This window comes from Rhinoraja longicauda, unplaced genomic scaffold, assembly GCF_053455715.1.
Source record: "Rhinoraja longicauda isolate Sanriku21f unplaced genomic scaffold, sRhiLon1.1 Scf000276, whole genome shotgun sequence".
NCBI classification, from domain to species: domain Eukaryota; kingdom Metazoa; phylum Chordata; class Chondrichthyes; order Rajiformes; family Arhynchobatidae; genus Rhinoraja; species Rhinoraja longicauda.
Window position 1 is genome coordinate 29,263 of NW_027601494.1, and position 20,738 is coordinate 50,000.

Here is a 20,738-nt window from a genome sequence, read left to right on the forward strand (position 1 = left end):
CCCCTTTCCTCCCTATGTCATTTGCCCCAATGTGCAAAATGATTTCCAGCTGCTCCCCCTCCCCCTTGAGAATATGCTCAGTCACTCTAAGACATCTTGGACTCTGGTACCAGGGAGGCAATACACCAAGTCAAGTCAAGTCAACTTTATTTGTCACATACATATACAAGATGTGCAGTGAAATGAAAGTGGCAATGCCTGCGGATTGTGCTAAACTACAAAACAGAATAGAACATTTTATTTATTTTAACACAAAAAGTAAATTAATACAGTAAATTAAATTAGTCCCTGGTGATATGAGAGTTAACAGTCCTGATGGCCTGTGGGAAGAAACTCCGTCTCATCCTCTCTGTTTTCACAGCGTGACAGCGGAGGCGTTTGCCTGACCGTAGCAGCTGGAACATTCCGTTGCTGGGGTGGTAGGGGTCCCCCATAATGTTGCTGGCTCTGGATCTGCACCTCCTGATGTATAGGTCCTGCAGGGGGACGAGTGTAGTTCCCATAGTGCGTTCAGCCAAAGTGTTGTCTGTGACTTGTTCTGTACATCTCCTTTATATTGTCTTAAAGCTATGCCCTCTAATCTTTGACATTTCCACCCTGTGAAAAAGGTTCCACATGTGTCCCATTCATCCTCGTGCCAAGGATGCAAATAGAAAATGTACATCATTGTAAAGTCAAGTCAATTTTATTTGTATAGCACATTAAAAACAACCCACGTTGACCAAAGTGCTATACATCAGTTCAGGTACTAAGAACAAACATACAATGGCGCACAAACATAACAGCACATACATAAACAGTTCACAGCGCCCCCTCAGAAGGCCTCAAACGCTAGGGAGTAGAAATAGGTTTTGAGCCTGGACTTAAAGGAGTCGATGGAGGGGGCAGTTCTGATGGGGAGAGGGATGCTGTTTGACTCCTGTAAATTATGCTTGTGTATATGGATGATCGGGGAAATGAAGGATGGCAGGTTCTTTGTAGACATTCGAGAGAATAGGTTACAGTCTGAAGAAGAATGGTCTTGACCTGAAACGTCACCGATTCCTTTTCTCCAGAGATGCTGCTGGACCTGCTGAGTTGCTCCAGCTTTTTGTGTTTACCTTCGATGTAAATCAGCATCTGCAGTTCCTTCCGACACAGTATTCAGTGAAATGTGGGGAACAGCATTACTCTGAGAACTGGCATGGACTCAATAAGCCAAACAGTCTCTTTTTGTGGAATAAGGAAATGTAGGAATCAATGACTTATCATGTTTGCATTCAGAGAAGAGGATTTGCAGGGAGACTTGAGCACCTTTGATTTGTTACTGGTCGAACCAGTCTGTCTCAGTGTTTTTAAATCTTGTCCACTGAAGTCAGAAGAGGGAAAACCAGCGGGGCTTCCTGCTCCTGATCACGACCGTGCTCTCCTGGGCTGGGATATTCTGTGGGTGAGAATCAGCTTAGGTTTGCTCTTCTGCTGAAGATGCTTCAGGGCATGAATTACCACGGGTCACTTGGACACAACAATGTAAGACATCTGTAATAGATGGAACCCGATTCAGGAAGAGTCACTGAAGAAGGAAAGATGAAAAATTGCTGAAAAAGAATGTACATTTTATGAAAAGGAAGCTCCAATGAAGTTTCAATGGTCATAAAAACAATAATATAGATATCAAGATTACTTGAAGTTTACACTTGAACATTCTCAGCAATTTAGATGATAAATCTGCAACTCAAAATAATCAATGCAAAATTCATCAGTCTGAAGAAGGGTCTCGACCCGAAACGTCACCCATTCCTTCTCTCCTGAGATGCTGCTTGACCCGCTGAGTTATTCCAGCATTTTGTATCTACCTTCAATTTGAACCAGCATCTGCAGTTATTTTCCTACAATGCAAAATCCTTTGTGGAATCAAAACTGTACAACACAGAAACAGGCCCCTTCGACCCATCTTGTGATGCTGTCCATGATAACGATCTACGTTCATCTCATTTGCCCACGTTAGACTTTATTCCACAATGTTTTTCCCATCCAAGCACCTGGCCAAAGACTCTTTAAGTACCATAATTGTATCTGCCCCCACCATGTCCTCTAGCATGTGTTCCCAGATATTCACCGCCTTTAGAGTTGTGCAGAGAGAAATTACGAGGATGTTACCAGGACTCGAGGGTCTAAGCTATGGGGGTAGGCTAGGACTTTATTACTTAAAGTGCAAGAAGCTGAGGGGTGATTTTATGGAGGTGTATAAAATGATGAGGGGAATAGATAGGGTGAATGTACAGAGGTTATTAGCAAGGGTAGGGGAATCAAGAACCAGTGGACAAGATAAGAAAGGCAACCTTTTCACTCATATTGTGGCAGATATAAGGGATGAGCTGACAGAGGCGGCAGTTGAGGCAGATACCTGAATAGCATTTAGAAGACATTTGGTCAGATACATGAATAGGAAGGGTCTAGAGGGATATGGGCCAAACACAGTGAAATAGGACAAACTTAGATGGGCATTTTATTCAGCAAGGGCAAGACAGGCTGAAGGGCCAGTTTTTGTAGTGTATGACTTTATGACTGTTTGAAAAACACAGTTCAGATGCTTTAAATTTCCCCCTCTCACCGTAACCTCTGCCCTCGAGTTCCATACTTCACTGCCTGTGAACAAGATTCTGATCATTTATCCTATCTGTGCCCCTCATAATTTTATACATCTCTAAGGTCACCCCCAAACCTCTGAGTGAGAATAGCCTGAGAATGGAATAGTGAGAGGTTAAAGATGTCAACAATGTTCCTGCCAGCTGGTCTGCACATGTCCTGAGGTAACAGATGGAGTGTCCAGCCTCCGTACATTCTACTATCTATTCACCTCATGATTTCATACACCCCTATAAATTCACCCCTTATTCAGGGGTGCATTCAGTTTATAAGTACAGCCCTCCTTGGGCTGGGCTGGATCTCAAACAATGACTAGATGGAGTAAAGAGTACACGGGCAACCTCCCACCATCACCTTCAGCTTCCTTCCATGAAAGAATTCACATTTCCATTTCTACTTCCATTTTTTGGCATAAATATCACCAACCACATTCATGGGATAACCAAGAAAATTTACCAACACCATTACTTCCTCAGAAGACTGCGAAATTTGACATGTCTCCAATGATTCTTACCAATTACTACAGATGTACCATAGAGAGAATTCTAAATATGATCATAGGTTGGTTTGGGATTGCTCTGGCCAAGACAGCAAGAAATTGCAGAGTTTTGGAAGCAGCCCAATCCACGACAGGGAACAATCTCCTCTCAACAACATATTTAACGCAGTCATACATTCATACATACAGACAGACACTGGCCCATCAGTCCAACGGTCAACAGCTGGGGGAGGATGGACTTTGTCTCCACAATGACTGCAGAGGCCACTTCTGCCTTAAGCCCATGGGCACAGATTCAGCAGCCACAATGTGATTGGTGAGGATGAGGTTAAGTAGGTTCATCATTTATCACTCTCCTATGCTCTCGACACATGGACCCACCTGTGTATAACTGTACCACATCCTCTACACCCAGACCCACCTGTGTATAACTGTACCACGCCCTCTACACCCAGACCCACCTGTGTATAACTGTACCACACCCTCTACACCCAGACCCACCTGTGTATAACTGTATTACACCCAGACCCACCTGTGTATAACTGTATTACACCCGGACCCACCTGTGTATAACTGTACTACACCCAGACCCACCTGTGTATAACTGTATTACACCCAGACCCACCTGTGTATAACTGTATTACACCCAGACCCACCTGTGTATAACTGTATTACACCGCCCAGATCCAGACTCATCTCTGTTGCTTTGACTGCTGGAAGTTGTTTGTGTTTTGTGAGCATCACTTCTCCAGGTACTGCATCACGATATGGTGATAGATGTCACAGGAATTCATGTCAGGAACAGACTGAAGATGGTGTGAGAGATCATCAGTGCACAAAGTTTCTCAACTACATTTTAAGATTGTGTTTCTACTCCAGATATCAATGAATGTGCGAATGACTCAAACATCTGTGTTCCAAATGCAATATGTGTCAACACTCTGGGAAATCATCAGTGCACCTGTATGGATGGATATGTCACAACCACCGGAGGCATTACGTCCACTGATAAAGCAGTAATTCAGTGTGAAGGTAAAGACTTCTGTGAGAAGGTTGCAAATCCAAAGCATTCACCGCTCTCACGTAGTTTAGTTTAGTTTATTGTGATGTGTCCTGAAGTTCAGTGAAAAGCTTTAGTTGTGTGCAATCCAGTCAGCGGAAAGATGATACATGATTACAATTGAGCCAGTCACAGTGTATGGGCACATGACAAGGGAATAACGTTTAGTGTAAGGTAAAGCCACAGAAAGTCAGAAGGTCACCAAAGAGGTAGATAGTGGTTCACCACTGCTCTCTGGTTGTGGTAGGATGATTCAGTTGCTTGATAAAAGCTGGGAAGAAACTGACCCTGAATCTGGACGTGTGCGTTTTCACACTTCAATACCGTCTGCCGGATGGGGAGAGGGGAGACGAGGGAGTGGCCAGGGTACGACTCATCCTTCATTATGCCAGTTGGTTTCACACTGTTCCTAAATTGCTGTATAATAAAACACATTTCTCCGCTATTGAGGAAAGGTAATGGAGTGGAGTGGGAGTAATTAGATGAAGTAGGATTTATTTGTAATTTACACAACCACCACTTTCAGTGAAATTGAAACAATGAATGGGGGGGGGATCTCCCACCTCCGGATAAAAGACGTACCTTTGGAATGAAGATGAGGAGAGATTTCTTTAGCCAGATGGTGGTTAATATGCGGAATTCATTGTAGTGGAGGCCAAGTCATTGGGTATTTTTAAACACAAAGGCCTAACCCATTTCCCTCTACAAACACTCTCCTCCATCTAGCGGAACGTCTTCACCTTCAACAACTTCTCCTTTGACTCCCCTCACTTTCTCCAAAGCAAATGCATAGCCATGGGAACTGGCATGGGCCCAAGCAATGCCTACCTTTCTGTCAGGTACATCGAACAGTCCTTATTCCAGGTCTCCATGCACTGGTCCTATCTCCAACTATGTCAACGACTGCATCGGAGCTACCTCTTGCATCGGTACAGAATTCATGGACTTTATTAACTTCACCACTAACTTTCCCTCCACCCTCAAATTCACCTGGACTATTGCGGACACCTCTGACCCTTTCTCGATTTCTTTGTCTCCATCACAGGAGACAGACTATCAATGGACATCTAGTACAAACCTACTGGCTCCCACAGCTCTATGGACTACACATCTTCCCACCCTGCCTCTTGCAGAGATGTGATTCCCGACTCCCAATACCTCTGTCTCCGCCGTATCTGCTCCCAAGATGAGGTGTCCATTCTAGAATATCAAAGATGTCCTCGTTCTTCAGGGAATGGGGGTTCCCCCCTTCTGTCATAGATGAGGCCCTCACACGTGTCTTCTCTGTGTCCCAGAGTTCTGCTCTCACTCCCCCTCCTTCAAGACGCAACATGGACAGAGTTCCCCCGGTCCTCTCCTTTAACGCCACTAGTCTCCGCATCCAATACATTATCCTCCAACATTGTCATCACCTCCTGAGGACTCTCACCACTAATCGCATCTTCCCACCTCCACTCATTTCCACCTTCCGTAGGGACTGCTCCCTCCACAACATCTTGGTTCACTCATTCCTTCCCACTAAAACTACCACCCCCGCAGGTACAGTACTTTCTCCAGCAACCACAGCAAATGCAATAAAGGAGCGAGAGAGAAAACGGGGAATTACAGACCAATTAGCCTGACTTCGGTGGTGGGAAAGATGCTGGAATCAATTATTAAAGAGGTAATGATGGTGCATTTGGGTAGCAGTAAAGAGATAAGTCCAAGTCAGCATGGATTTATGAAAGGGAAATCATGCTTGACTATTCTTCTGACATTTTTTGAGGACGTGACAAGTAAAATGGACGAAGGGGAGCTACTGGATGTAGTGTATCTAGACTTTCAGAAAGCCTTTGATAAGGTCCCGCACGGGGGATTGGTGACTAAAATTAGAGCACATGGTATTGGGTGTAGGGTATTGACATTGATAGAGAATTGGTTGGCAGACAGGAAGCAAAGAGTAGGAGGCAGTGTAAACTGTGATGAGGATGTTAGAAGGTTGCAGGGTGTCCTGAACAGGTTGAGTGAGTGGGCAGATGCGTGGCAGATGCAGTATAATATAGATAAATGTGAGGTTATCCACTTTGGTGGCAGAAACAAGGAGGCAGATCATTATCTCTTTGGAGTTAGGTTAGGTAAGGGGGAGGTCGAGCGAGACCTGGGTTTCCTTGTACACCAGTCACTGAAAGTTGGCGTGCAGGTACAGCAGGCAGTGAAGAAAGCTAATGGAATTTTGGCCTTCATAACACGAGGATTTCAGTATAGGAGTAAAGAGGCTCTTCTGCAGTTGTATAGGGCCCTGGTAAGACCACATCTGGAGTATTGTGTACAGTTTTGGTCTCCTAATTTGAGGAAGGACATCCTTTTAATTGAGGCAGTGCAGCGTAGGTTCACGAGATTGATCCCTGGGATGGCGGAACTGACATATGAGGAAAGATTGAAAAGACTGGGCTTGTATTCACTGGAGTTTAGAAGGATGAGAGGGGATCTTATAGAAACATATAAAATTATAAAAGGACTGGACAAGGTAGATGCAGGAAAAATGTTCCCGATGTTGGGCGAGTCCAGAACCAGGGGCCACAGTCTTAGAATAGAATAAAGGGGAGGCTATTTAAAACTGAGGTGAGGAAAAACTTTATCACGCAGAGAGTTGTGAATTTGTGGAATTCTCTGCCACAGAGGGCAGTGTAGGCCAAATCACTGGATGGATTTAAGGGAGAGTTAGATAGAGCTCTAGAGGCTCGTGGAATCAAGGGATATGGGGAGAAGGCAGGCATGGGTTATTATTTGGGGACGATCAGCCATGATCACAATGAATGGCAGTGCTGGCTCGAAGGGCCGAATGGCCTCCTGCACCTATTTTCTATGTTTCTATGTCCTTATACCTCCTCCCTCAACTCCATCCAGGGACCGCGATCATCCTTACAGTTTGGACCAAGATTCACATGTACCTCCTCAAACCTCTTCCACTGTATCCGGTATTCCATATGTGGACTCGTGTACATCGGCGAGCCCAAGCATAAACTGGGCGAGCGTTTCGCTGAACACTTACGCTCTGTCCACCTATACCTACGAGATCTACCGGTTGCTAACTATTTCATCTCCCCGTCCCATTCCCTTGCTGACCTTTCTGGCCTGGGCCTCCTCTATTGCTAGAGTGAGGCCACATGCAAGTTGCAACACCAATACCTCATATTTTGTTTGGGTAACTTATCAGCTAGCAGTATGAACATAGAATGGTCTAATTTGAAGTGATTTCATCCTACACTCCTCTCCTCTCCCCTCCCCGCTCTGCCCCTGTCCCCTTCCTCACCCTAGTTCTAGTATGGTGCTGGTGAAATATTCAACATCACTGTCAGGGAATAGTGAGATATCTAAACACTATTGGAGGTTACTACTCTCGAACATTATTATGACATCTTCACATCACCACTCTTTCCACCTTCTACAGAGACTGCTCTCTCCGCAAAGCATTGGCTCACATCCCTTCCCATCCAAGCCAGCCCCTTATCAGGTACTTTCCCCTGCAACTGCATTCAGTGTTCCAGATGTGGCCTCCATTACATTGGCGAGACCAACCGCAGACGAGGTGACCGTTTCACCGAATAGTTGTGTTCAATCCTATTGTATTGGATCTCCAGGTAGTTAACCATTTTATCTCTGCTTCCCAATCCCATCCTGACCTTTCTGTCCTGGGCCTCATCCATTGCCAGAGTGAGGCAACATGCAAGCTGGAAAAAAACACAACCTTATATTCCACTTACAACCCAACAGTGTGAATATTGAATTCTCCAGTTTCAGATAACTAATCTACAAATAATCCCGCCCCTCGCCCCTCATTTTTCCCCTCTAGTCCCTGTGGCCCACCTGGATTTGTTCCCATTTCTCTCCTTCCGCCCTCATGCCCCCACTCTGTTCCTTTCCACTTCTATTTCTTTAGCTGGCTTCACAATTGGCACCTCTTATGTATAAAATATATAAATGTCATAGAGACATACAGCCCATCAGCCCAACTGCCAACAATGGGAGAAGGTCGACTTTGTCACCACAAGGATTGTGCAGGGGTCACTTCTGCCTTAAATCCTCATGGACAGATCCAGCAGCCACATCATGATTGGTCAGGATGAGGTTCAGTAGGTTCATCATTTATCACGCTACCACACCCTCAACACCCAGACCGACCTGTGTATAAGTGTACCACACTCTCTACACCCAGACCCACCTGTGTATAACTGTACCACACCCAGACCCACCTGTGTATAACTGTACCACACCCAGACCCACCTGTGTATAACTGTACCACCCTCCACACCCAGACCCACCTGTGTATAACTGTACCACACCCTCTACACCCAGACCCACCTGTGTAAAACTGTACCATTCCCTCCACACCCAGACCCACCTGTGTATAACTGTACCACACCCTCAACACCCAGACCCACCTGTGATTAACTGTACCACACCCAGACCAACCTGTGATTAACTGTACCACACCCTTTGGTGAGTCTGTCCTTGAACAAGATTGGAAACACCATTGGATTACACTGGTGCTGATTAGATTGGATAATACTATACATTAGTCCCTTACTGTTTGTAATCTACATTAATAATAAGTTTGCAGATGACACAAAGTTAGGGGTGGTGGTGAATAGCGAGGAAGGGATCTGCAAGCTGCAGGAAGATATAGATGAGATGGTCAGATGGGCGGAGCAGTGGCAGATGGAATTTAATCCTGAAAAGTGCGAGGTGATGCACTTTGGCAGGAATAACTTGGAGAGGGAGTACACCATGAATGGAAGGACCCTAGGGAAGACAGGGGTACAGAGGGACCTTGGAGTACAGGTACACAAGTCCTTGAAGGCAGCAGGACAGGTGGACAGGGTGGTCAAAAAGGCATATGGGTTAGTGGCCTTCATTAGCCGGGGCATCGAATATAAAAGTAGGGGGGTAATGATGGAATTGTACAGAACACTGGTGAGGCCACAGCTGGAGTATTATGTACAGTTCTGGTCACCACATTATAGAAAGGGTGTGATAGCCTTGGAGAGGGTGCAGAGGAGATTCACCAGGATGCCGCCAGGGATGAAGGGCCTCGGCTATGAGGAGAGACTGGGCAGACTGGGGTTGTTTTCCCTGGAGCAGAGAAGGCTGAGAGGGGACATGATCGAGGTGTACAAGATCATGAGGGGCATAGATAAGGTAGATGGCGGGGAACTTCTTCCACTGGTGGAAGGTTCAACAACGAGGGGACATAGATACAGGGTAAGGGGAGGGAGGTTTCGGGGGGATGTGAGAAATAACTTTTTCACCCAGAGGGTGGTTGGAGTCTGGAACTCACTGCCTGGGGTGGTGGTGGAGGCGGGAACACTCACAACGTTTAAGAGGCATTTGGATGGGCACTTGAAATGCTACAACATTCAGGGCTACGGTCCAAATGCGGGAAAATGGGATTAAAATTAGACTGTGTTTGGTAACGGGCGGCACGGACACGATGGGCCGAAGGGCCTCTTTCTGTGCTCTAGGACTCTATGACTCTATGACATGAATACAGTTATTGCACACACAAATACAACAGGTTGTTCAAAGAGAAAAATACCCAAATATAGAATATAGTTTGCTAGCATGGTGGCGTTACAGTTACAGAGAAAAAGGGTCCAATATAAGCAATTTGGTTTAGGTTGGAAGATTGGGATTACTCCCTAAATTACTGTTCACAATCTGATAACAAGGGGAGAAGCTGTTCCTGAGTAGGGTGCTAACTGCTTTCAAGCTTCTGTACCTTCTGCCTGATGGGAGTGGAGTGAGGAGGGAATGACCAGGTGTGACTGGTCCTTGATTATGTTGGATGCTTCCCTGAGCCAGGGTGGTGTGTAGATGGAGGCTGCTCTGTGTGATGGACTGTGCTACATCCACATCTCTTGAAGTTGCTGAGAGTTATTGCTGAATCTCCTCAGTGTCCTGAGGAAATGGGGACAATGTTGTGCTCTCTTGTCATTGATTCAATGTACTTGGTCCAGGACAGGTTGTTGGTGAAAATGTCAAAGAGTAGAGGCATCATTTGAAGGTGAGAGCAGCAATATTCACAGTAGATGTGCGGGGCAAGTTTTTTACACAGAGAGTGGTGAGTGCCTGGAACATGCTGCCTGAGGTAGTAGTGGAGGCTGATACGATAGTGATAATTAAGGGGCTTTTAGATAGGCACATGTACATGCAGGGATACGTATCACCTACAGGCAGAGGCCATTTGTTTAACTTGCATCATGCTCAGCACAGACATTGTGGGCCGAAGGGTCTGTTCCTTTGCTGTACTGTTCTATGAGCCACCGTCTGTGCCATTTGTGTCATCTCCCAGCACCTCCGTTACTTCGGGCACTGAATATTGTTTGTGTTATCTGAGCATCATTGCTCCAGATGATGCTCGTGACATGGTGATAGATGTCACAGCAATTCACGTCAGGGACAGACAAGAGAGTGTGAGAGACCATCAGTGCACAAAGATTTTCAGCCACATTTTAAGATTTTGTTTTCACTCCAGATGTCAATGAGTGTGAGAACAACCCAAACATCTGTGGTCCAGCTGCAACGTGTGTCAACACTCTGGGAAGTTATCAGTGCACCGGTAAGGACAGATTTATCCTCAACACTGGAGGCATTAAGTGTCATGGTAACAACTTCGGTAGAAACAAGGATCTGGTTCACAAAAATGGACATAAAGTGTTGCAGTAACTCAGTGGGTCAGGCAGTATCTCCGAAAAACATGGAAAGATGACATTTTGGGTCAGGACCCTTCTTCAGACTTCTGTGAGGTTGCTAATCCTAACCTTCCGCCTCTCTACCAGTAAATAATTGAAGTTGCACAACATGTGGAGAATTCACAAAGGACCAGCCTTATTGTCAGTTGGTTTCATATTGTTCCTACATTACTGTAGAACAAAACAAATTACACAGCTACTGAGACAAGGTACTGAAGTGGGAGTAATTAGATCATATAGAATTTATTAGTAATTTTCACAAAACACAGAGCATACAATAGTACAGCACAGGAACAGGGCCTTCTCACACAATGTTCAACACCATATTAAGCTAAACAAATTTCCACTGCCTCACATATCTCAACATCTATATTAGGCTCTATTTGCTTCTCGGCCACACGATTGGTTTGGGTCTTATCCTAGTATCATACTTGTCTAAATCTTCCCAAGTAGCCCGAGCAAATCTCTCCACCAGGATACTGGTGACCCTCCCGTTCAGCTGTAACCTGTCCCTCTTGTACAGGTCACTCTCCTGGAAGTGAGCCCAATGGTCCATGTATGTGAAGCCCTCCCCACTGCACCTGCCCCTTCACCACACATCTATCCCAGCCATCTTCTCATTGCTTGCCTGGCTCGACAGCACAGTGTCTAATCCAGAGATTCATTCAATTTACCACCTGACTCCCCAGGAGACCTGGCAGGACCTCATCTGCCTCCCCACCGATGTTGTCGGTACCACTGTGGACCTGGCTGCTCACCCTTTCGTTCAGAATAATCTGTGCCCACTCAGACATCCGTGACCGTGGTTCACAGCCACAGAAACACCAGTCTGTGCCTCTAACTGGAGAGTCCCGTCTCACTATTGCTCTCCTGGTCTTTGCCCTACCCTGCTTTACACAGAGCCAGACACTGGTACCACTGACCTGGCTGCTGCTGCTGCCCCTGAGAGCCTCTTCTCCCCGACAGGGTTCAGAGCAGCAGAGCTGTGTGAGAGGGGGAGAGCCACTAGCTGTGGCCTCTCCTGGCTGAGTTATGCATGAGTTTGGACAAAGGGCCTGTTCCTAGTCTGTGCTTCTCTGCAAATCTATAGACCTCACGCAGGAATTTACATTTGACAATTAACCTACCAATCCTCATATTTTTGGGATGTGTGAGTTTTACAGCAGTAAAAGAAGCCCTTCGGCCCAACTTTATTATGCTGATCAAAATGCCCCATCTAGTGGCGGGCCACCTGCCCACGTTTGGCCCATATCCCTGTAAACCTTTCCTCTCCCATACCTGTGCAAATGCATTTTAAATGTTGTTGGAGTATGTACCTCAATTACCTACTCTGGCTGATTGTTCCATATACACACCCCCATCTGTGTGGAAACAATTGCCCCGAAGGTTCCCATTAAATCTTTCCCTTACTACTTTAAACCGATGTCCTTTGATTCTGGATTCCCTATTCTGGGTAAAAGACAGTGCCTGCGCCCGATCTATCCCCCTCATGATTTTATATCCATCCATAAGATCACGCCTCAGCCTACTGCACTCCAAGAATAAAGAATTAATCTCTCCCTACAGCTCTTTCAGTTTTGTTAGTTTACAGATACAGCACTGAAACAGGCCCTTCGGCCCACTGAGTCCACACTGACCAGCGATCCCCACACATTAACACTATCCTACACACACCAGGGGAAATCTGCACACACACCAAGCCAATTAACCTACGAATCTGTAGGTTACAAATTGTGGGAGGAAACCGAAGATCTCTGGGAAAACCCTTGCAGTCACGTGGAGAAGATACAAACTCCATACTGACAGCAGCCATAGTTGGGATCAAACCCTGGTCTCCGGCGCTGCAAGCTCTGTAAGGCAGCAACTCTACCGCTGCACCACCGCGGCTGCTCTTCTGATCTTCTGAAGATACAAATCTTCTCTGCACTCTTTCCAACCCAATAACATCCGTCTGATAGCAGGGTGAGCAAACCTGAACGCACTGCTCCAAATGTGGCTTCACAAACAGTTTGTACAACTATAACATAACATCCCAACTTTGGTGCTCAATACTCTGACTGATGGAGGCAAATGTACCAAACCCTTTCTTCATCACCCTAACTACCTGTGACTCCACTTTCAGGGGACAATGTACCTGTAACCTTCATCCCTCAGCTCTTCAGTGCTTGCCATTGTCTGAGGATTCACTGTGAAGGGCCTGCTCAAGAAACACTGAAAAATAGGTGCAGGAGGAGGCCATTTGGCCCTTTGAGCCAGCACTGCCTTTCATTGTGATCATGGCTGATCATCCACAATCAGTAACCCGTGCCTGCCTTCTCCCCATATTCCTTGATTCCACTAGCCCCTAGAGCTCTATCTAACACTCTTTTAAATTCATCCAGTGAATTGGCCTCTCTTCTGTGGCAGAGAATTCCACAAATTCACAACTCTCTGGGTGATTTTTTTTTTCTCATCTCAGTTTTAAATGGCCTCCCCTTTATTCGTAGATTGTGGCCCCTGGTTCTGGAATTCCCCAACATTGGGAACATTTTTCTCAAAGTGCAACTCCTCTCCATCAGCCATTTATCAGCCCACTTGTCCAGCTGATCAAAAACCTGCTGCAATTTTTGATAGGAATCTTCACCGTCCACAGTTCTACCTACTTTTGTGTCCTCTGCAAGCTTACTAATCATACTTTGTACATTCTATCCACATTGTTGGGAAAAACACAAATAGCAATGGGCACAGCACATTGTGGCACACTACTAGCCACAGGCCTTTAGTCTGATAAACAATCTTCCACCACCACAATCTGCTTCCTTTCATGAAGCATACTCTGTATCCAGTTGGGTAGTTCTCCCAGGAACCCAGACAATCTCACCTTCCAAAGCAGCCTACCATGTGGAACCCTTCTCAAAGGGAGGAGAAATGGAGTCCTGAGAGGAGACCACGTGGGTAGAGGGGAAAGGTGCAAACTCCACAATCTTCAATGGTCAGGACCCTCCCTGGGTGATTGGCTGCTGTCGGGCAGCAGCACTTTTCTGTTAAATGTAAAGATAAAGGTTGCATGAAAGTAAGGTCAAGAGGTCATAAGTAATAGGAGCACAATTAGGTCATTTGGCCCATCTGCAATCTACTACGCCATTCAATCTTGGCTGTTCTATCTCTCTCTCCAAACCCCATTCTCCTGCCTTCTCCCCATAATCCCTGACACCCGTGCTAATCAAGAATCTATCTATATCTGCTTTAAAGGTATCCATTGACAGCCTCCACAGCCTTCTGTGGCTAAAAAATCCACTGATTCACCACCCTCTGACTAAAGAAATTCCTTCTCATCTCCTTCCTAAAGGAACGTCCTTTAATTCTGAGGCGATGACCTCTAGTCCTAGACTTTCCCACCAGTGGAAACATCCTCTCCACATCCACTCTATCCAAGCCTTTCACTATTCGGTTTGTTTCAATGAGGTCACCTCTCATTCTTCTAAACTCCAGCAAGTTCAGGCCCAGTGCTGTCAAACGCTCATCATATGTTAATCCACTTATTCCTGGGATCATTCTTGTAACCTCCTCTGGACCCTCTCCAAGGCCAGCACATTCTTCCTCAGATATGGTGCACAAAATTGCTCACAATGCTGGTATGCTTACCGGAAGCAGATGGTGATGGTGGACGGTCCTTTATAACTACATATCCTCCTGATAGCTGCTGCAGCTGTCTTCTTGTTGAAACAAAGAACTACAGATGCTGGTTTACCAAAAAATGACACAAAATGCAGGAGTAACTCAGAGGGTCAGGCAGCATCCCTGCAGAATATGCATAGGTGACATTTCTGGTTGGGACCCTTCTTCAGTCTGTTAGTAAGGTGGGGAGATGAAAACTGGAAGAGAGGAGGGGCAGGTAGTAGATAAGCACAAGCGAGGGAGGGTTGATAGGCAGATGGGTGGACAAAGGCCAGAGATGAAAACACACAGGCTGTGGGACAAAAGGATTAAAGAGTTGCGATTTAAGAATCCGGAGGATGAAATGTCGGGGGAGGGGCAGGGGAGTAATTGGTGCACGGCCAGTTGTGGCTCAGGGCAGCGGAGGGAAGAAGAAAGGGGGTAGTCTGGGGGTGAGAGGGGAGGGGATTCCACTGGGCCCCACCTGGCCTTGTACCTATTCCTTCCCTGCCCCCTCTTTTGTCCAACCATTTGCCCATCAAAAGCCCTTAGCGTGTGTTCACCCATCGCCAACCATGCTTTGTCCTGTCCCATCTTCCTTCCAGTTTTGTTTGCCCCCCCCCATACAATCGGTCCGAAGATGGGTCCCAACCCAAAATGTCTCCAGTCTAAATTCTCCAGGGTAGTGCCTGACCTGCTGAGTTATTCCAGCATTTTGGGTCTTTTTTCAACTATTTTCTGTTCTCTTCACAGATTTGATCAATCTTTGCCCAAAGAGTTCATCTGTTGTGGTAAGCTCATGTTTTTCACAGGTGCGTACTGGGGTCAGGAAAGGTGGGAGGAAGAAAAAATCATTTGGGTTGTTACTATGAATTGGAGAATTCAATGTTTTTACTGTTGAGTTCCAAACTACCCAAGCAGAATTTGAAGTGTTGTTCCTCCAGTTTGAGTGTGGCCTTATTCTGACAATGCAGGAGGCCCAGGACAGAAAGGCTGGTACAAGAATGGGAAGTGGAGTTAAAATGGTTAACAGCTGGGAGATCCAGTCGGTCTTGGCAGACCGAGTGAAGGTGTTCAGCGAAATAATCACTTTGTCTACACCTGGTCTCGCTGGACACCTGTAATGTAATGCTGAATGCAGTAGATGAGTTTAGAGGGGATGCAACTCACCTGAAAGCACAGCTGGTATCCTTGAATGGAGGTGAGCGAGGAGGTATAGGCCAAGTGTTACATCTCGTGCGGTTGCAGGGGAATGTACCTGAGGATGGTGCGGTTTAGGTGGGACGGGATGAGGAAACCAAGGATTGTGGAGGGAGTGGTCTCTGCAGATGTTGCTAGAAATTGAGGGCGTGTGCTGTAGGGGGAGATTGGGCAGGCAGGGAGTGTGGGAGACTGAGAGGTAATCTTACAGAGGTGTATAAAATCATCAGGGATATAGATAAGGTGAATGCACACAGTTCTTTCTCCCCAGGGCTGAGGAATTAAGAACTAGAGAACCATGATGAGAGGGAAAAAATTTAATAGGAACCTGAGGGGCAACATCTTCATATATAGGGGGTGATACATATATAGAATAAGCTGTGAGAGGAAATAATTGAGAGAGGCGCAATAACAACATTTAAAAGACATTTGGATTGGTACACAGACTGGAAAGGGTCAAATGTACATTAATGGGACGAGCTTAGATGGGGCATATTGGTCAACATGAACAAATTGGGCCAAAGTGCCTGTTATTTTAGACTTTAGAGATACAGTGTGGAAACTGGTCCAGCCTGCCAAGTCCACACTGACCAGCGTTTCTATGCTTGTACATTGGATGGAAGGAGGGAGATGATTACAAATGAGTAAGAGAATATGCAATAAATTGAAGGATATGGAGCGGAGGAATGGATAAAGTGCATGTTCACAGATGCTTGAAGGTTGATCAAGTGGTGATAAAGGCACTATCTCTATCTCAACAGGATATTCATTCATTTGCTGAGGTTTTCACCATGAGTTTGTCAAAGCTTTGCAAGACACGTTCAACAGAATTGTCCAAGTTGGTTTCCAATTTCCTGGAAATCATGGAAAATTACACATTAGCATCTGCCCGGAATTTACATCACCAACAAAAGGCAAACTTCGCTTCCAATACCTTGGGTAATGTAATAATCTTGTTTTTTTTCTAGCAGTGGTGAATAAAGTTCTGTTTTAGCCATTGGTTTCAGATACACAGTTGTTACCACCAGCCATTGAAACTGTTTATGTCTGGCAGTGAGGGAGGAAACTGGTGTACATCTGGAACCAATGTTCTTTCTCATGGGTAACGTGTCAATGTTGACTGATGGCATCACTGCCTGGTCCTGTAACTCAAACACCCAGGAACATAGGAAGTTACAAAAAGTGGTGGTCTGATACGATACAATAGAACTTTATTTATCCCAGGAGGGAAATTGATCTGCCAACAGTCATAAAACACAAAATACATGAAACATGAAATTAAAGTGATGAGTGGAAATGTTTGGGGATGTGCAAAGATTGGGGAGGGGGGGGGGGGGTGTTAGTCAGTCTCAGTCGACCCCACGACAGAAGGGGGAGGAGTTGTACAGATTGATTGACAGCCACAAGGAAGAAGGTTCTCCTGTGGCGTTCAGTGCTGCATCTTGGTGCAACCAGTCTGTTGCTGAAGGTGCTCCTCAGGATGGCCAGTGTGTCATGGAGGGGGTGAGCTGTATTGTCCAGGATGCTCCACAGTTTGAGGAGCATCCTCCCCTCCAAGACCACCTCCCATGAATCCAACTCCACCCCCAGGGCAGAGCCAGCCTTCCTGATGAGTTTGTTGATCCTATTGGTGTCTGCGACCTTCGCCCTGCTGCCCCAGCACACGGCAGTGAAGAAGATGGCACCGGCTACCACCGATTGGTAGAACATCTGCAGCATCTTACTGCAGACATTGAAGGAGCAGAGCCTTCTCAAACAGTACAGCTGGCTTGGTCCCTTCTTGTACAGGGCCTCAGCATTCCTGGACCAGTCCAGTTTACTGTCCAGGTACACTCCAAGGTATTTGTACTCCCCGCTAAACTGCACATCCACATTATTGATGGAGACAGGGGACAGGGGTATTCCTCTCCTCTTAAAGTCCACCACTAACTCCTTAGTCTTGTCGGTGTTGAGCCGCAGGTGATTCCACCCAGACCATTCAACAGTCGTTGACTACACCTCTGTATTCAGCTTCCCTCCCCTCACTGATGCAGCCCACAATTGCAGAGACATACGAAACCTTCTGAAAGTGGCAGGAGTCCGGATTATATCTGTGGTCCAAGGTGTAGATGGTGAACAGGAAGGGAGAAAGGCCATCCCTTGTGGGGCCCTGTGTTGCTCAATGCCATGTCTGAGACACAGTTCTGTAGCCTGACATACTGTGGTCATCCAGTCAGGTAGTTGGTGATCCAGGACACCAATGGGGCATCCACCCACATCTTCGTCAGTTTGCTCCCTAGCTGTGCAGGCTGGATGGTGTTAAAAGCACTGGCGAAGTCAAAAAACATGACTCTCACAATGCTGCCCGGCCTATCCAGCTGAGCATTGGATCGATGGAGCAGGTGGATGATGGTGTCCTCAACCCCCACCTGTGTTTGGTAAGTGAACTGCAGGGGGTCCAGGTAGGGTTTAACCAGGGGTCACAGGTGAGTGAGCACCAGCCTCCCCAGGGACTTCATGATGTGTGAGGTCAGTGCCACTGGTCTGTAGTCATTGGAGGAGCTGGGGCATGTTCTCTTTGTACAGGAACCAGGCAGGATGTCTCCACATCACAGGAACCCTCTCCAGGCTCAGGCTCAGGTTGAAGATATGGAATACTCCGCACAACTGGCTGGCACACGCCTTGAGAACCCTAGGGTTGACACCGCTGGGCACAGCATCACTGCCCTGTGTGGCCGCCCAGTCTACACACACCACTGGGCACAGCATCACTGCCCTGTGTGGCCCAGTCTACACACACCACTGGGCACAGCATCACTGCCCTGTGTGGCCCAGTCTACACACACCACTGGGCACAGCATTACTGCCCTGTGTAGCCCAGTCTACACACACCGCTGGGCAAAGCCTCACTGCCCTGTGTGGCCCAGTCTACACACACCACTGGGCACAGCATCACTGCCCTGTGGGGCCCAGTCTACACACACCACTGGGCACAGCATCATTGCCCTGTGGGGCCCAGTCTACACACACACACATCATTGCCCTGTGTGGCCCAGTCTACACATACCACTGGGCACAGCATCACTGCCCTGTGTGGCCGCCCAGTCTACACACACCACTGGGCACAGCACCACTGCTCTGTGTGGCCCAGTCTACACACACCGCTGGGCACAGCATCACTGCCCTGTGTGGCCCAGTCTACACACACCACTGGGCACAGCATTACTGCCCTGTGTAGCCCAGTCTACACACACCGCTGGGCACAGCCTCACTGCCCTGTGTGGCCCAGTCTACACACACCACTGGGCACAGCATCACTGCCCTGTGTGGCCCAGTCTACACACACCACTGGCCACAGCATCACTGCCCTGTGGGGCCCAGTCTACACACACACATCACTGCCCTGTGTGGCCCAGTCTACACACACCGCTGGGCACAGCATCACTGCCCTGTGTGATGGCCCAGTCTACACACACACATCACTGCCCTGTGTGGCCCAGTCCACACACACACATCACTGCCCTGTGGGGCCCAGTCTACACACACAGCATCACTGCCCTGTGTGGCCCAGTCTACACACACCACTGCCCACAGCATCACTGCAGCAGAGAGGATGGCCAATGGTCACTTGGTTTTAACTGTGGTGTCTCTGCTGCCAGTGGACATGGGCACAGTGAGCGAGGGGAATGACAGTCCTGACTCAAACACACAAATGTGGGTCGTAAAGAACACCAGGCTGCTGGTGCAGGAGCAACATGTGGCTCAGGAGTAACCTCTCAGTATCCCTAGTCTGGACATTTCCGGCTGACCCCTGGGGGCGGTGTGCTGAGGGGGAGGTGGTACAGCTCAGCCCCCTCCATCTTCCCGCAGAATCACAGGGAACTGGGACCACCACTGTCCTCGTTCCAGGACCAGGACATTTCTTTAGTCCCAACACGATACGTCACCTACCATGTCCTCCAGAGATGCTGCCTGACCCATTGAGTTCCTCCAGCAGTTTGTGCCTTTGTTTGATAAACCAGCATCAGCAGTTCCTTGCGTCTACTTTTTTGTGTTTCAGATGGAGCATCTGGAAAAGCTCCGGGAACCGCTGACTCAGCATCCTCCTGCAGGAAAACTTCTAACGATCAGTCTGGTGATGAAGGTGAGAACGTTGCAACGTTCCCTCAGACCACAGAAATGCCGAGATAAGAGATTATAAAAAGTTTCCCCCGACCCCCCCACCCCCCACATAAAACAAGCTAAAGAACATTTAACTCATACAAACAAACAACAAAGAAGGAAGTGACAGGCAGACTGTTGTCGTTTGACCTGCTGGGTATTTCCAGCGTTTATGGGTTATCTGTATCACAATATCTCTTCCACATCCTCAGGGGTGTTGTCCAGCTTTCTGTCAATCTGCATTCATTCTATTCACATCTGGTACAGTCCAGTGCCTGACAATCTCCACCACTCTCACCCTCCAATCCATCTGTCTGTCTGTCTGTTACATTATCTCCCTGTGCATCTATGCCCCCTCCCTCTCCCTCTCCCTCTCCCTCTCACTCTCACTCTCACTCTCCCTCTCTCTCTCTCGCTCTCTCTTTTCCTCCCTCTCCCTCTCCCTCTCCCTCTCCCTCTCCCTCTCCCTCTCCCTCTCCCTCTCCCTCTCCCTCTCCCTCTCCCTCTCCCTCTCCCTCTCCCTCTCCCTCTCCCTCTCCCTCTCCCTCTCCCTCTCCCTCTCCCTCTCCCTCTCCCTCTCCCTCTCCCTCTCCCTCTCCCTCTCCCTCTCCCTCTCTCTCTCTCTCTCTCTCTTTTCCTCCCTCTCCCTCTCCCTCTCCCTCTCACTCTCACTCTCACTCTCCCTCTCTCTCTCTTTTCCTCCCTCTCCCTCTCTCCCTCTCCCTCTCACTCTCTCTCTCTCTCTCTCTCTCTCTTTCTCTCTCTCTCTCTCTCTCTCTCTCTCTCTCTCTCTCTCTCTCTCTCTCTCTCTCTCTCTCTCTCTCTCTCTCTCTCTCTCTCTCTC

The 20,738-nt window shown here is 47.4% G+C and overlaps 1 long non-coding RNA gene across 1 annotated transcript; it reads left to right on the forward strand.

Moving 5' to 3' along the window:
- The first annotated feature begins 4,065 nt into the window (after positions 1–4,065).
- LOC144590727 (uncharacterized) lies at positions 4,066–16,535 on the forward strand. Its single transcript, XR_013546534.1, has 4 exons — positions 4,066–4,159; positions 10,702–10,785; positions 15,308–15,345; positions 16,516–16,535. It is a non-coding gene; the product is annotated as an uncharacterized LOC144590727 (long non-coding RNA).
- The last annotated feature ends 4,203 nt before the right edge of the window (positions 16,536–20,738 follow it).